Consider the following 12,667-nt stretch of genomic DNA (forward strand, 5'->3'; position numbering starts at 1 on the left):
AAATGTGATAATCATCTCCAAAAAATCAACAATGATTTTGAAGCCCCAAAAATATATGAAATTTAATTCTCTATAATATTTAAATATATTAATTTAATTACAACCGGTTCAACCACAGTCTAACCCCGGTTAGATCATTGAACTGTGAACCAATGCCTCAACTAATTCAGTGACCGATTTGATTTTAATAACATTGGTGCCATCAGCCATTTGAAGTGAAAGATCAAAAATGCCCCATAACTCCTTTGTTATTTTAAAGAGGTGTGGAGGAATCTCATTTTTATATCTCTTGAAATGCCAAGAATACCACCATTTTATTGTTCATAAGCTCTACTTTTTGGAATAGTTATCTATTATATATTGATGATTCAAATTTAAATTAATATGCATGTGTGCGTGTGTTTTTTTAATATTTTTTAAAAAAGAATTTGTTTTTGAGTATTTAGATATATCCTCATGATTTTGGAGAACATTAATATCTTGAAGAGGCCCTCGTGAAGTTTGTTAAAATTTAAATACTTTAAATATTTGTACTCACAAAAATAAATATTTAATATCTATCACCTTGATTTTAAAAAAATCATCCCTTAATTTTCCCTCCTAATTCATCTTTGTTCAATTATAAATTGCTAGGTTACGCTAATAGCACATTACACATCTCCACATTTGACTCACCCCTCTAATCACATTAGGTTTATTTTCTCCTCTCGACTATTATTCATACTATCCATATCTTCTACATCTGAGGTTCATGTAACTCACACCATCAACACAGTGAAAAAGGATTCATGCATTGTTGTTATGATGATTCATATTTAGAGACTGCCAAGTAGAAATACATCTGAAGAATTCAATGGTGTTGAATTAGTCTTTTAGAATGCTAAAGTAATTGTTTATGTCTTTTGTATAATTTAGATCCTATCAATTACATCAAATAGATAAAACTCATCCTATCTATAGGACAACAATGCTATAGGGTGATTGGATCTTAGCAGTCATTAGGAAGTCTTTTGTGAAATGTTTTGAAAATAGGTTGCATCCCTTTAAAATATATAAAATTTCAAAATTTGAGGCCTTTTCAATGCTCCAAATCATATAGGACAATAGATAATCCTTATAAGATTAGCTTTATGTTCTCTATTATTGTGAAGTTGCATCTTGAGATAAATTCCATCCATTGTTTTGGGTTCAATAATCCAGAACTTGCAGATAAGAAGGCAACACATGATAATTACATAGTTGGTATATATTTAAATATTCTAAATTTGTTCTTTAAAAACTCTATTTAGCATGTTTAAGATTATACCCTATTTTAATTCTTTCTTATCTATTTGAAAACTTTAATTATGGAGTATCTAATATTGTTTAATATATATATATATATATATAAATTGTGTGCATATATTAAATAATCTTATTTTATATAACAAGTTCTTGAGTATCTTATTTAATATATGGAATTAGTTTAAGACAATTAGAAAGTAAAAGTAAAATTTTATTTAATATGACAAGTTTTTGAAAATAATAAAATGTTTATTTAATATGTACGACTTGCCTATCAAATAAACTAAATAGGTTCGAAAGAATTATTTATTCTTTCAAACCTATTTATTTGGTAGATTTAGAGTGTAAAATTAGGTTTTGGATGATTTATTGTAACACTTGCCCTGAGTGTTATCCAAAAATCACATAATTTAAATAAATTAAGTGTGGTTAAGGAGTTAATCCTCTAACTAACTTAAGAAATAAATCATTTAAAACCTTAAAAAAAATTTATAGGTTCTACTTATAGCACACGGAAGCAAGTTAGACGAAAGTAAAATAAAAAGATGCTGTCATGACAGCAACAGCCCTCCTGGACCAACTTTCAGGATGTGCCATTCCGTCATTCGACCTCTAATCGAAGTGATTTTAAAGCTCACACGTCACATTCAAAGGGCACTATAAGTGTACTAAATTTCAAAAAAATCCAATGATTAGATTAAAAATTAGACATGTTAAAAGATTGGTTATTTTTGCTGTCATAGCACCTCCGGACTAATTTTCGGGGTGCACTATTTCATCATCCAACCTCCAATCAGAGTGATTCTAAATCTCACATGTCACTTTTAAATAGTACTATTAGCATACTAAATTTTGGAAAGATCTAATAGATAGATTAAATTTCATGTATATTGCAACATTATCAATTATTGCTGTCATAACAGCACTTTTGCTGTCATGACAGCTCCTCCGGACCAACTTCTGGAGTGCGCCATTTTTCCGTCCGATATCTGATCGATGTGATTCCAAAGCCCACACGAAGCTTATAAAAGGTTTTACTTGTGACCCAAATTTTAGAAAAATCCAATGGTCGAATTAAGATTTGGATACCTGGATGCAAAAGTATAGGTTTTTGGTAAAAACCGTTTTCAAAATTGTCCAAATCTCATCCTAATGGTCACAAACTTGTAGAAATACTTTGGACACATCAAATAGGACTAAAAACACCAGATACAATATTTAAATGATAGAAAACCCCTTTATACCAAAATTTGACTACCCGGATGCCATTTCTCAAAATGGACCTTAAACTCTCAAAATGCACAAATCATACAAGAGTGGTCAAAAACTATTCCAAATATCATATACACATATGAATACACACGCTAAAAATTTTCACTTGGCTCAGAGATCTCTGTGGGGCCCACGCACCCACTCTCTCTATCCAAGGTATATGTTTGGCCATAACACACCATTTACAATGCAACCACTTTGCATTTGCTTGTGGAATCACATATATATCAAAATAAATATTTGCTTGTACTAGAAACTTGGTCTACTAAATAAATCCATCAAAACCACATACCATAGCCAAGTTTTCTAGTCATAAGTCTATAAATAAATAAAAATTCATACACAAGCCATACAATCTACACATACTCACGCACATATACATAATCATATCCTACTGGTACCCTAATCCTAAATACATTACAATAGATTTGCTCAAAAGAAAGGGGTTGCAGTTCTTTACAATTCACAAACAACCCCTAGCTCTGCTCCTTTTCCCGTCCTCCACTGGTTCCTTCGCCTGGACCTAGAAATATTGAAAAGAAAAGGGTGAGCTAACCACAGTCTCAGTAACAGAGAAATCTACATTGATTATTACAAAGTAAGCCATAATTGAATAAACGAATAATAAATTCAACATAGTATATAATTTAGTCATTTAAAATGCATGAATGCATGACGTAGGCCGATATAGCCTTTCATGACCAACAGAATGCCCCATGGTACTCTTTAACTCGCAGGTAAACCTTATACCTACTTGTACCTCCACAGGCACAAAACATAATCTAAGGCATGATCTAATCCACCGAACCACTTATGCCCTTTCGACGTGAATCCTGAGCAGTCAAAGCTAACTCCCTCCCAGAGCCAGCCCGACTTACTCTTTATGTGAGGGCTACCTTGGCCTAGGAACTCAACCTCACACTTCATATGTCGGATTCCCTCCCCTACTGAGAGGTGTCAAACACTCAATACACTAACAACTTTAGTACATTGAGCCCACAATACGTAAGGCAACACTGAGTACTGGCAATGTGCCATAGAATATCAAAAGTCCACACCTTCTCATTGGTGAACTCCCACCAAGATCATGCCTTCTATTCGCGTCTACCTTTCTCAAGTATTGACCATTTCAACACTCTAAGGTAGTATAACATTTATAAATCTCCCTTAAACAATTCCTTAGCCTATTTAAGGTACCTTACTTAGTTACACTTCCTTAAATATAACTTCTATTCTTTATGATTATAATACATGCAAACAAATTTCATTTCCATAAAAACATTGTTGTTAAACAATTAAAAAACATATTTACACTATAATCATAGTAGTACCCTATAACCCCTTATAAAGCACATTTAATTTTTTAAAACATGTAATGCATGATAATTAGTAATATTTATTCAAAAATAGATAAAACAAAGTAATAAGAAATATAAATTCCCCTATTACCTCAACCCTTTAGTACCAAAAGGGTTCCTCTTGTACAAAATAGAGCTCGGCTTGTTCCTTAACTTCCGAACAAATTTCACCAACAATTCCTAAAACATATAAGTGATCCACATCACTTATCATGTCAAATAGCATTAATGAAAACTATAACTCATACAACACAACTTGGGTCAATGAGTCATAATCCATCCTAATGGTCCATATATTAAACCAACCATTCACATAATATCGCTTAACCACCAAAACCATTTATTAGCCATCACTAGGCTAATTTTTAATTTATATAATTTTTAATCAATTAAAAACCTTCACTTAGTGTCACCAACTTTCACCATTAGCCCTTATAATGAAAACCAAACCTTAATTTAAATTTTATTGGGTTCAAATAGCAAAATTATAACTAAATCAATAGGCTTAAACCATTGAGGAGCAAAACCCAATCTCTCAGGATTTAATTTATGCCTAAAACAACTCTTTTCATCTAATTATCCACTCAAATATTAGATCACTATATAGAAACTCAAAACATCCTTCCAAGGATCCAAAGAAACGAAAGCTTACAAGAATAAAGCCTTTAGGATCAAAATTTAGAAATTTTCTCTTCCAAAAATTGAAGAAAATTAAGAGGAAGGGAAGAGGATTGAAGTAGGAAGTTTACCTATCACGTAGCAGAACTCGCAATGACCGCAAAGCCTCCTAAATTCGAGCCTAACTCCCTCTCTTTTTCCTTTCTTCTTCCTCTCTCTCTCTCTCTCTCTCACGCGTTCGTTTCCTTCTTTCTTTTCAGTTTCTGCGTTCTTTTGCTCTTTAAATTGCTGATCTAATGCCTTGAAGAAAATTACAAGAAATGGCTCAACATTTTTTTATTATAGCACAAAAGCTCGGGTCAACTTTAGTAATTTTTTCTATAATTAAAAATCAAATAAAACCAAACTTTTACTGAGAAAAATTCAAACTCTAGACCTCTATCAAATTATTCTAAATTTTAATTTAATTATAGATATTTTATTTTATTTTCTTAAAATAAATTTGAGTCTTAAAATTTTTAGGATGTTACATTTATCATTTTTTATATATTTTTATTTTATTTTAACTAGGTTTATCCATTTTAAATTGAAATTGAACACTTTAAAATGGAGTAATTAGATTATTTTATATTTTTATAAAATAATAAAATAAAATTTTGGTTATATTTTGACTGGTCCTATTTGGAAGATAAACTAATAAAATATACAGGTCTATCTACTTAAAATTCAAATTATTATTTAGTTGTGAGACAATTATATAATATCTTCATATTTATAGCATTGTCTCTCATTTAGCTAGTCATTTACTAGATACAATCTATAAATTAGGATTTTTAATAAAATACCAAAAGATATTATATAATTCTAATACATATAAATATAAATACTAAAATTAGTATTTAAATCTAAATATTAATTCTAATCAATTAAGATTTTTTAGCAACTTTAAATTTTTTATTTATATTATTTAATTATGTTCTTTTAGATATTATAATATAGTATCTTTAATTTTTATTTTTTATGATAAATTTTTTAAATATAATTAAATTATTTTTTCAATCTTTCTTTTCAAATGTATTTTCAATTTTATTTGTAGACATGATTTTTTGTTTTTAAAATTACAGTTTTATTTTTAAAAAATTATTTTATTATGATATATTTTTTAATAACGAAATTTATTTATTTTTATTATATATATCAATATCTTTTTTATCTATATACCTTTTCTTTCATGTGATGCAATATTATACATATCACTAGCCTATGATTCATATCAAAATAAAAAAAATTTCAGTTAAATTTTGAATATATGTTAAATTACAACTAATTAATTTCAAATCATATTAAAATTTTTAGTTAAAATACATTTCTATCAAAATATTTTTATATTATATTTACATTTAAGATTATAGAAAATTAGGACTTGTATAGCTTATATTATATTCTAGGGTTTGTATTATTTTTATTAAACTTAAAAATTTATTATTGTCTTTTAGGTATTTAATTAAGGTATTTTACAATATATATATATATATATATATCTTAGTATAATTAAAAATTTTTTCTTTTTTTAAAAATAAAGGTTGGGTCTAAAAAAAATACTTGTTTTAGGAAAAATAAATTTATGACTTGAGTATTTAAAGGTCAGGTTTATAAAAGTTAGGCCAAGTCTTATGAATAGCTTTATATGCATCTTATACATGATTTTGTGCTTAGGGAGTTAAGTTTTATTATTAGTTTGTAAATAGGTTCAAATAAAATTTTTTAATCTTTATAGATAAAATTATACATATAACATATATATTTATATATGCTAAATTTACTTTAAAATATGATTTTAAATATTTATATTGATAGATTAGCATCCAATTTTAAGTAATTAAATTTTATATGTATTGACTTAAATTCTAGATTCTATTTCAAATTTTGAAATTTAAAATTACTCATAAGAATTATTTATACTAAATATAATTTAAATTTTTAAAGTTATTTCAATTATTTAAATGATCTCGTGTATAAAATATTTTAGTGAGAAGTTGCAAGAAAGTTAGCAAATTGATTAAATAATAATTATTTCAATATGTATCCTTTTAAATGTCATATGTCATTTTGTGTACACTCTAAATTGTAACACGTGTCACTTTTTGAATACTCTAAATTGTGCCACATCCTTTTTTCAAATCAAATAATAAATATTCTATTTGAAAAAAATTATGATCTATAATAAATCATAAATGGGTTGGTTAGAAATAAGATTATGAGTTTAAAAAGGAGTATTCTTTTTTATATTTGTTTGAGTTCAAAAATTATATGGTTGGAAATATTTAATATAATTTCATGAATCTCAAAAAGTTATTTGAATTTCAAAATTTTAACCGATATAGTTTTAATGATCTATAGTTTAGATAAGATTGTCAAATTCAAATCAAATTTTCTTTCCATTTAGATATTATACCAATTATAAATAAGTAGTATTGCATATTATTTTCTCTTCATACTTATAAATTTAATTAAAGGTTAAAAGGCAATGCTGCTCCAAATGTTAATAAAAGTTAACTTTAAACATTAGTTAAATAGAAAATTATAAAAAAAGACTCAAAAATAGAGACAAAGACCAAAAAAATACACATAATGTAATTTTTAAAGCCTTTTTCAGTATTTTTTTTTAGTCAACTAATGATCAAAGTTATCATTTGTTAACTGTAGGAGTGATATTAATTGTTTTCAAAAATTAAAGGAGAGCATTGTATCAAAAATGAATTTATGAGGCAAATTTACTATTTAAACCTTTAATTAATTTTGTAACATCCTCAAGTATATTTTGCATAATTGATTTATATAAAAGTAAGATTTTTTTTGGTATTCTTTCATTGGTTCTGTGCTTTAAATATTTATGTATACAAAATAAAAAGAATAGTTGCAATATATCTTCTAAAAATATAAATTATTTTTATCCATCTTCATCTATATTTAATTCCTTAAAACTAAAATAATTTTGAAATATTAGAAATTGATAAACTTCCATAAAATTCAATATTCTTAGAAGGGTAAAATATTGATTGTTTATGGTCTGAAGTTTGAAATTTAAAAATACTCATATTTTTTAATTAAAAAATTTTATTTATATTTGCTTATTAAAAAATAGTATTAATTAATTTACAATATTTTTTATTAACCAATAATTTTATTTAATTAGTAAATATTGAGATTTGAAATTCAAAAAAATAATCAAAATAAGTTAAAAGTGTAAAAGTATTGACCAATTAAATGTATAAAAAATTATGTCTAAAACATATCTTTGGTAAAATGATTTTACCAAATTAATCTTAACTTCTAGAAGTATTCATATTTTAAACTTTTTTTGTTTTGCAAACTTATTTATTGAATATTTTTTTAAAATATAAATACACAAGTTATCTAAAATAATATTTTAAACATGTATATACAAAAAGCTTAATGAAATAGGGAAGTAATATATAATGACAATAAATTAGTCAATATAATTTGTGGTTATTTTTATTTTCACTATTTTATTAATTTGATCACAAAATTTCTAAATTACTTATTTTAAAATTGTCACATTTAATTATTTAATGTTCCTTAAATTGAAGGGGGAGAGAATAGACAAATACATTATAAGGCTAAATTAATACTTAGGCTTTTTAATATAATTAAAATTAAAAAAAATTAAAAACATCTAACCGAACTATAGATTATGCAATCCAACCCATCATCATTTGGTGGGGTTAGACTCATGAGCTCGACTCATATTACCAACTCTAATTAAATTTAGAAAATACTACAATTGATAAAAAAAGTTTTAGAGATTATGAGCCTATACTTTTACCTGACATGTCAATTTTGGATGCAAGTAAAAAAAATTAATAAAAAATAACCTAAATTATGACAGAGCTGCATTATATGATGAATTGATAAGGTTGCTTCAAAGCCTAACTTTCGAGAAAAAGAAAATTTATGATAAAATTATTGCCATTGAATTTGATAAATGAATTTTTTTTTTCTTGTATGGATATGGTAGTATTGGGGAGACATATTTTTGGAGAAAACTTTCTAGTTTAGGATCTAGAGGTAAAATAGTTCTTAATACAACATCAAAATAGATAGCTTCTCTAATTCTCCTAGGAGTACAACTCACTAAAATTATGTATCACTCTTTCTATGACTAAAAACACTATATGTGGCATGAAATAGGGAAGCAACTTGGCTAAATTATTAGTTCATAAGTCATTGATTACATGGGATGAGGCTCCAATGGCGCATAGGTTTTGTCTTGAAGCTCTTAATGAATTCTTAAAGGATATTCTAAAGTTAAGCAACCTATTAGCTGGTGATTTTCCTTTTGAAGAAAAAGTTGCTATGTTTGATAGGTCTATTATTCTAGGTGGGTCAATAGAAGACATTATTTTTGCAACCATTAACTATTTGTTTCAAGATAACTGTCAACTTCTTACACTAATAATAAACATGAGACTTCTAGCAACAAATAATGAAGCATCTATTAGTGCTTTTCAAGATTTTGCTCATTGAATTATCTCAATTGGTGATGGGACTGCTTTTAGGGCTAATGAAGGATTTATGGGTATTAAGATCATAGCTGATTTATTACTGAATGGTTCAGATAATCCAGTAAATTTCATTATTGATTTGACTTCCTAAGATTTCCTTACCAATATATAATTCTTCATATTTTAGAGATAGGGCTATATTAGTTCTTATATTGAGTCATTGACTATGGTTGAAGAAGTAAAAAAGTACATGTTGTCCATGCTTCTTGGAGAGAAAATTGTATTTTTGAGCTTTGATAGTGTTATTGAAGATGATAGGAATAAGAATTACTTAATGACTTGCACTCTATAGATTTTCTAGATGAAATTACAATGCCAAGCCTCTTGAATTATGAAATAAGGCTTAAAGTGAGTCCCTTAATTATTTTAATGTGAATTGGAACATTGATAAGCTTATGAGGTTGTGCAATAGTACATGTCTTATAGTTACATAAGTTTGGAAAAAGTTATTGACCCAATAAATGTCTAGATCAATTACAAGGACAAAAGTATAAATACCATGTATTGTTATATGTTCATTGGATTTGAGGTTGTTATTTCCTATGAAAAGGAGATTGTTTTCTATTGTATTAGCATTTGCAATGCCCATTAATAAGAGCCAGGATTAGATCCTGTGTCATGTTGATTTGTACATACATCATCCTGTTTTCGTCAATGATTGATTGTATTTTGTTGTTTCTTGTGTAAAAAGCATGGAGTGTCTAAAAATATTAGTTCTTAATGAGGATGGTCACTTTAGATATATAACTTTTAATGTTGTTTATAGGAATGTCTATGATAATTTGATCTAAATAATTATGAATTTTTGTTAATGTAGTTCCCATCGCATCCATTTACACAATATGCATTTAGTATTTACCATTTGCTTTACTCTAATATGTGTATTTAATATTAAATAATTATAATTATACAACTCCATTACATATAGAATAATATATATGGATAAAGTGTCTACTATAAATTACTCATTTGGACCTATTTATAAAAACTATAAGATAAAACCCATGCATTGCACTGGTGCTTTACTAGTTCCTTTAAAAGCACATTTAAGATTTAAGAAATTTGGATTCGGTAACTATAATTAGTATAGGCATTGAGTGCCTATATTATCTAAATTGTTAAAATTCAAATCAATGATTCTGAATTCATATTCTACTTGAAATTAATGAATGAGTAAGTTTATCAAAACTATTGATCTATATTTCAATGACTCACATAATATAGGCACTTAATGCTTGTAATAAGTACAACCACCAAATCCAAATTCAGATTTGAGAAGTTCTATCTAAACGGATTTGTAGTTATTATAATCATAATCAACATTTTCTCTTGTAATTCCTCAGCCAATCAAGATTAATTTAGCACATGATATGGAAAGTGACAACTTGTGTCATCAATGATCTTGCAATAATGTTTGATACAATTGAATCACCATTTATGCTTCTTCAAAAAAATTAGCAGCTCCTTCGAAGCATCTTAAGGTTGTGAGGATACAAATTGAATTTTGTATGATAACATTATACATTCATGTTGATATGTCTTCATCATTTAAATTCCAAAACACCAAAAATATTATATGAAGAATAAAAATACATGAAAAAGTTGATTAAGTAATAGAAAACACCTTCAATAATTTTTTCAGGACAAAAAATTTTAGGTGAGTTAGGTCCTAGGAGCTCACCTAGGTCAGGACATGCCTCCAGGCTCGATCAAATAGTACTTATAGATTGTCTATCAATAAAGTTTTTGTAAAATCTGTCCAACAAGGAGATGAATTGGACTAATTAAAATTTAAAGCAATTTAAGTAGCTAGAAAGATAAGTAAGAAATGGTATCACCAAACACAACTGAGTGAAGGAAAAAGAAGATTTGCACAGAGAATTTATCTTAGTTCAACTCTATCCACTTGAGCTTACATCTAGTTCCTAAGGCACCCTTAAGATTTTTGACTAAATCTACCAAGATTAAATTGGACTCTTAGTTTCTTAAGTACAATACAAACTTCTTACTAAGTATGAAGATCTACCCCTTACAAGGGATTATAAATCTCCTAAAGCTCTCCAATTTTAAGTTCCTCGGTTTCAAGTAGTTAAAAGAGGGATGGACAAAATAAGTTTAAGAATGAACTACTCCTATTAAATATCTCTCTCTAAGAATGAATTTACAATCAATGAAGCTCACAAATAATAAATTTAATTGTAGAATTGAATGTGTTTAGTTGGCTCAATAACTTCTCTATCTTTCACTTCATAAATGAGTCATATTTATAAATGATCATTGAAATAAATCCATTAAAATCATAAATCTGTCATTGAAGGCTTCATCTTTATTTTTTTTTTTAGTTTCTCATTGTTTGAGGTAATAAAACAGTGTTTTTTGGTAGGTTTGCATGTTGTTAGTGCCTTAAAGAAAGTAATGGCTATATGTATTAAATGCTTTAACCAAAAGTAAAAGAGAATAATACCTGTAGACCAAAGACATACGGGTAGGAAAAATAATTTAAAGAATGAATAACAGATTAATTTTACCCATAGTTGTATTTAAAAGTATTCTAGAATGATAACAAAGTAAGCGCAACACTTGAAATTTGAAAAGGATTAATTCTAGAATGATAACAAAGTAAGAGCAACACTTGAAAGTTGAAAAGGATGAAGGTTAGATGAGTTTCAAAATGCTTTGTTTTGGAAACAAAAAACAAAAAAACAAAGAAAAAATCTTCAAGGATATATTGGTAGAAAGTATGATCTATCGGTAGGAGTATGAGTGTTTTATGAATGACAGTGAAGAGCTTCATACAAGTAGATGAAAGATATATCAAAATGATTTATCCAAAAGACATTGATTGAATAAAACTTCTACCAAAATGACAAAAGATATTTGGGTAGGACTTATATATTTGGATAGATTCTATTATACTAGTAGAAAATTCATGAATCATAATTTTTATATATTTTTATCCCACATTTTCTATATGTTTTAATGATAATTGGACTAATTTGGGTTTATTAGACATTATTTGAATTATTAGCCAATTTTAAAAAATAATATATTTTTGGATTAATTATGGAAATTTTGAGCTGAATTGTTATTATTTTATTTTTCCTATGTTTAACGTGAGTTAATTTTGTCAATTATTAATTGAGCTTAATTTGAATTATTATACATTATTTGAGTTAGTAACCATTTTGTGAGAAAATTATAATTGCTAAAAAAAAATAATTTAAAAATATTTTATGAGACATGGGATTTAGTTTGGATATAATCTATGCTAATGAGCGCATTTGATTTTTTTTCAAGTTATGAAAGTACAATTAATAAAATTTAATGATAAAAATTAATTTTTAAATTTTAAAATACATCCAATGATTAAGACTTTGAAAGACAAATTGCCTAAATGTTGCAGAGGAAGAGGAGCTGATGCTTTTATAATGTAAAGGATATTGGTGAATGTTCACTGCTTCATTTGGGTGACACCTTGCAAAAGTTGTGGGCCCTAGTCACTTTTTTTTAATATTTTTATTTTTTAATAAATTTTAGTTTGACGCTTTT

The sequence above is a fragment of the Prosopis cineraria genome, unplaced genomic scaffold (assembly GCF_029017545.1).
Source record: "Prosopis cineraria cultivar Desert tree isolate PC_DT_omini unplaced genomic scaffold, ASM2901754v1 PC12, whole genome shotgun sequence".
NCBI lineage: Eukaryota > Viridiplantae > Streptophyta > Magnoliopsida > Fabales > Fabaceae > Prosopis > Prosopis cineraria.